We start from the raw sequence: 6,608 nt of genomic DNA on the forward strand, positions 1-6,608 counted from the left end.
TACTACGTGAAACTTAAGCTTTCTTACGGTTTAGTCAAAAGGGATTGAATTATTGACCCTAAAGTTTACAGTATTTTGAAAGAATCCATTGACACGACCAAATGCCACTCTAGGAAAAATAAATGAAGAGTTTCATCTTAAACAGAAAGCTTAAACGTTACTCAATAACAATCTTACTGTTTTTGTTGTTTTTTTTTGCGGATACTCTAAGGGTACGCTGTAATGTATCCTTTCCGTTAATTCGGTTCGCTAGGGCTGTATCATAGTATATCTATTGAAGTTTCCTAAAAGTCTGTAGAATTTATTTTGGGATATTTGTAATTTTCTATAATTAGTATTGCAGGTGAATTTCCATACAGGGCTTGTGTATGTGATTCAAGGTCTAATTTATCGTTTTATAAACAATTAACTTGCTACGAACATTTAAGCTCGAATTTCCAGAGAACGTAATGTTACTAATTTTCCTATGGCTTTTTGAGACAATAGGTTCACATGACTTGTGAAAGCAAGTTTACACAACACTATTAAATCAAACGAATGTCCTCTTTTCCCATATTTTAAATTATTTTAATTTATGTCATTGTAGCACATCTTCTCATTGGCAAAATTATCCAATCTGAACATTCCATCGTGATCTGGTGACTTATTATTTTTAAGGTTTTTTTAGTTTTTCTCATTTCTGTGAGAGTTACTAAGTCTATTTCGTTAGAATTTATCTATTTGTTTTTACAGTATTATATACTTTTGATGTATAAACATCTTAGACCTCGACATGGGGAGTCGCGCCTGAGTCAAGTGATCCCCTCAGTTATTCTTTAGACTTCGTACATTATTCCTCTACATGTTGATCTGTTTATAGAAAAGTGAGTCATTTGTTGACTTCGTCAAAACAATATAAAGGATTTTATATCCGAACTTGTTGATATTTTTCGAAACATTAAAATTTGACGTTTTTACAAACAACTTCTAATAAAATTAAAACATACTGCCTTTTATTTATGCTCATAAAACGGGTACTTTTATCACCTTTCATGCAATAATTGAAAGAAAATTTACATTTCATTATTAATAAAACTATAGGATGTTTATTCAACCTTTTGGAAAATAGATGTATAGAAAAATTTAAATGACATTACATATAAGAGAAAATGAAGTGGGACGATGGACGTGGGGGCTAAAGCATAGGCTTTGGACCCACTCGGTCGGCTTGCGGATTCGATTCCCGGCTGGCACTCTGGAAGAGCCTCGGCGCGGTGACCCATGCGGTGAACACTAGCCTTACAAGGGAGTTGTTCTCCTCGGAGAGTCGTGGGACCCAGTACCTCTAGAGAAAAAGGTACCCTAAGCACTTAAAACTGTTGCTCTTGGTGGTTAGGAACTCACCTAAAACTGTAGGTTCCCCTCCCACCACCAAGTAAGTATGTGGGGTGTGTGTAAAAGGAATAGGGAAGAAGGTACAAGAAAAATGTAAACCCTTAGGGGACACATTAGTAGCGTCCATTCCATATATAAGAGAAAATAAATTTAAATACAGCTACATGGACGTGAGTTATTATTTGCTTTATTTGACACATGTTATATTTTTTTGTTATGACTTTAAAAACCAAGATTTTCATTTGCCTTGCTTGCTGAAGAGAAATTATTTACAAGAGCCAAATGTTTATCTTCATATTTATATCGGATTTTGTTATGAAAATCAATTGGGGCAATTTTAATTTTCTTTTTGGAGAGGGCTTTCGTTAGTTTCCACAGTGATGCATCAGAGGATTTAGAAGTCTTGCGTTTATTATTCAATGGTAGATAATTCCAGTTTAGATTCAGTTTGTCAACTAATTTTTGCATTGTTGGCAGATTTGTTTTGTTTGGGATACTTTTATTTTCCTCAAATTTCTACCTAAATTTATTTTTGAGCTTCCTAATGGGCACAAAACTATGAAAATCCCAAGAACGCCCCTTGGACGTCCTATGTTAGGCCAATCAACGTCTTCAAGACGTCCAATGTCCTAAAGATAACCTAAAGACGTCTTAAGGACATCCTTAATTTTTTTGCCCACTAGCTTAATACATAATTTAATATTTTTTGGAAAAGATGGATTATAAAGTTGCATATCTTTGGTAAGTATGTTCATGGTAGTCGCTTCGTTGACAATTTTGATAAGTTCATTTACTTTTCCTTAAATTTCCTTAACCCTTTGCCTGCAAAGGTGGGTCTTTCATGTTCGGGCTAAAACGGTTTCAGTTAATAATTTTCTAACAAGGGAAAGGAGGCCGCAGCTACCCCCATCTAAAAAAAGTTATGCAAACAACTCCCAAGTTTGGTGGTGGTTACGAACATATTAGGGTGGGTAGAAAAAAATTCTGCGTTGAACGATTTCATTAATGGTTTCGACACATCTGGCATCGACCTGTCAACGCAGCATCTTCACCTGCCCGTGAAAAACACATGCAGGCAGTTCGAAAATAACGATCGTTCGAATTATGAGCATTAAAGTAGAAAGAGAGAGAGAAAGAGAGAGAGATAAACAGGGTAAATCAACTCCCATAGGAAAAAATGGACCCATCACGAACTAGGGCGCGCAGGTCAAGAGGAAGGGAGGGGTACAGAAATAGTTCACTGCCCGGCACAGATGGCGTTAGTTCAGTTTTGAAATCGGTTTGCGGGGTACAAAGGGAGCAATGGCCACATATCAGTAGGATCGCAGTGAGTTGAACAGTTTAAATAACAGGAAATAAAGCTTTACAAATAGCTTTAATGCTTTAACGATGATTCATTATAATAAAAAGGAGGTGTTTCTGGTGCCAATCGTGTGGAAGACTACGCATCTTGCCGACGTTTCGTAAACATTGCAGTTCACTTATTCAAGGCTTAGTGGCACTTAATTTTCAGATTCACTGCTACAGGTTATCCCTGTAGAGAACTGAACTGCAGTGTACACGAAACGTCGGCAAGATTCGTAGTTTGAACACGACTGAAACCGGAAACACCTCCTTTTTATTATAAAGCCTCCCGATTATATTTCAGCCAGCCGTATTTATTAAAATAATATAATAGCATATCTAATACTGGAGCACAAAGAGCAGCATATGCATGTGCATGTGCACTAACATGAGGAATTCTCCGTTCAATTAAGAGCATACACCCGGTAATAAGCGTTGACTGGGAAAAATTAATATTTTCAGATTTCAGTGTAAAAGTGAAGATTATTCTATTATTTTGAATACGCTATTTGCCATTCCACTTGCGCCCGTTCCGTCCCACCCTACCTCTGTATTGATATAAAGCGCAATATGATAACGTACAAGCAGGTTCCGGAGATTTGTACGATATTATAATGAACTAACATCACTTGGACACTACTAGAACCCTCGTATATATAATATAATAAAATAATAATATGTAAAATCTTGCAATGTACGATATCACGATTTCACGCTATAATAATGTGATAACTACGATAAATAGCGCAGGGATTACGGTATATATTGCAATTCATGCTTTATCGTTTTCTCCGGGCACGTGCATGGTAATGACCAAAGACTAAGGGCTCAAATGTAATGGGGAGGAACGGCACCCAGATACAACATTTCGCAACCTTTCAAAGATTCCGATTGTGAGATCTCTAGAATGCAATCAGGAATTCTTTTTGATTGACAGGCCAATTTCCTTTCGCAATACCATTGAAAGAATGGTCAGAGGATAACGTACTGGGTTGTCAGCAATAGAATTGCTCGCCATGCAAGCATGTCAATGATTGTAAATTATTCCTTAGAATTCTTTCGGTTTCTAAATCCTTACTTCACATTATTCCCCATCAAAAGTTACCCATGGTGCATCAGCGAGGTACATCACAGATAATCCAAAATCGCAGTTTGTCGGGCGACGCGGAGTAGTGCGGATACTTCATGTCTAGCAAAACCCTGCCCCTCTGAAGGTCGGAACGGAGATCTATTTGTAGATTTCTATAGTCCTCCGCAACGGATGCAGTTTCGTATTATTTTGAAGAATTTATTTATTAAAAAACTGTGATTGGTATCAAACAACGCATGAGCAGAAGCAAATCTTCTGCTCATGCAGATAAAGAGTAAAGGCCTCTTCACAGCTCTGGTTTCCGACAGGGGCAGGCAGCTTGCCCACAGAAAGTCCATAGGAGTGAAAGATACCATTCTGATCGTTCCCCATCTTTTTCACTCTTGCTGATTTTTTGCAGGCAAGCGCAGCAGATGAATAAAATAGAATTATACGCACGGAGTCCGTTGAGATCACGGTTGAAGACGGATGTCTTTTTGTGCGGTGTAATGTTCTTAACTAACTTAAATATCATGTGTACCTTGCAGGTAATTTAGCTCTTGTCACCTTGCGTGCGGAGCTTCAATTATCCCCCAGGTGTGGTTAATAAACCAGACCTGGTATATGTGGTGAGTAACATACCGTCACTGGTCGGCATTGGCCATTTTTAAAGTGCGAGCCACGTACTTGGTTTCCCACGCGTTGTGTACTCCGCTTAAACTTTTTAATATAGAATTTTTTGTAAAAGACATTGCTGAGGCATGGCCGCGAGCAATGAAATGTTCAATAGTCTAGGGTGAGCCCTTTCAAAAACCGTAAATGACCCACTGACACCCATCCCGACGCAGGATCTTGAAAATGGCGCGAAAGCTCTTATGTTCCTTAACAACAAGGATGCAACCCTCCCAACTGCGGTACAGTGTTTTTGAAAAAGGCGAATGCCCCATTATCGTCCAGCGCAACCCCAACTCAGAGAATGCAAAAAAGATCTTGCTCCTGACACTTGTAGTCGTATGCTTCAAAACACTTTCTAAGCCTGATCAACGACATCCGTAGCAGCGGCTTCGGAAAACTAAAGGTTGTGGCAAAATCACCTAGAGCGGCTAATACCCTTCTCGAAGAAATCCCTTAAAAAATTGAGTGATTACTATTGTCCCCTCCAGCTTCGTGACGTGCCAGGGAGTTATTCGTGATGTTTCACATGAAATCTCCGAATCAGAAATCGTAGAGAATCTCGAGGTCCTTGGTTCACTGAGAGGCACAACCAAGGTTATTCGAGCTCTACGACTAAACAGAAAAAAACCGACCCTATCACCCAGAAAATTAAAATAATCCCTTCTAAAACAGTCCTGATTACCTTTCAAGGTACAGCCCTCCCAGAAAGAAACTCTATCTACGTGGCATCATTTCCGGTCGACCTCTACAACCCGGAACCAAAAATGTGCATCAAATTCCTCAGATTTGGTAACATTAGCAAGCACTGCAGATCCAGAGCGCGTTGCAAGCACTACGGCTCCTCAAAGGAACATACCGAAATGAAGTCATGCGCTAACGCGTATAGCCCTTCAAAATGTACGAACTGTGGCGGAGACCACATGTCCTCCCATAAAAAATTCCCCGAATTTTTACTCCAGGCACAGCTACGTGTTTTTGCCACAACATACAAACTGTCCTTGAAAGAAGCCAAGTCTATCCTCAGAGCTGGCAAAGGAGCCGAATATGCCTCTTCCAACCAGCCGCTTCCTCGCTCCTCACAAATGTTTAGTTTCTCAATGTTCCCAAAGTTAAATGACGCACCTTTCCCCTCTCCAACGAACTCGCGATCCCAGACCCCACGCCCTTACTCCCAGACACTGACAGCCCCTACCTTTCCAGAGAAATCCAACCCCCCTCTGACACCCTCATGGAAACAGACTACCATCCAAAATCCAAATAGCCCCCTCCTTCGAATGCCCAACTCCGACCGCCATCTCGAAGAAGCTCAAACTCATCCTCACACCTACATAACAATGGTGGAATTCCCAGCCTGTTTACGAACGGCCTTGCCCTTCATCAACAGGTTCACTCCCCTCCCGCCTCACCCACCTACCTCACCCATCCCCTACCCCATCTCCAAAATATTTCACACCAATCCCTCGGTCTGATAAGGCTCATAAACCGGATCAAAATGAATTCAGGTTTTCGATCATCAATGCGACTCTATCCGCTTTGATGAACTTGGTGGAAGTTATATATTCCCACGGGTCCTCTCAAAACGGAGGAAAGTCAAAATATCTTAAATAAAGTCCTTAATTGTGTGAATCTTCTGCCTAAAGCATTACTTGCTAATAATGGCTCAGCTAAATAGATTAGAAATTATCCAGTTGAATTGCCGGGCGCCTTGAATAAACAAGGCGACCTATTAAATATCCGTGACGATTTTGATATCCTGCTTATGTCTGAGACTTTTCCAAACTCTGACTCTAAACAAAATTTTATAATTAAAGATTGCAACATCATCAGAGCAGATAGGCTGTCGAACAGCCGCGGTGGCTTGGCCATTGCCGTAAGAAAGGGAATCACATTCTCTAGAATCACTTCTGTGCTTAGTCTTCAGAAAAAAACAAGAGACGCTTGCAATCTCCGCAGAGACTTCCATAGGTGAGCTGCTCATTGTTTCTTTGTACAGAGTGCCTGCCTCTGACAACTTTATCACATCAAAGACGTGGACTAGACTGTTCAACTCTATTCAAAATATAAACTCCACGTCAGTTTTTATGTCCGGGGACTGTTATTGTCATAACTCACTTTGGGGAAGTTTACACAATTGCAACAACGGACT

The sequence above is a fragment of the Belonocnema kinseyi genome, chromosome 8 (genome assembly GCF_010883055.1).
Source record: "Belonocnema kinseyi isolate 2016_QV_RU_SX_M_011 chromosome 8, B_treatae_v1, whole genome shotgun sequence".
NCBI lineage: Eukaryota > Metazoa > Arthropoda > Insecta > Hymenoptera > Cynipidae > Belonocnema > Belonocnema kinseyi.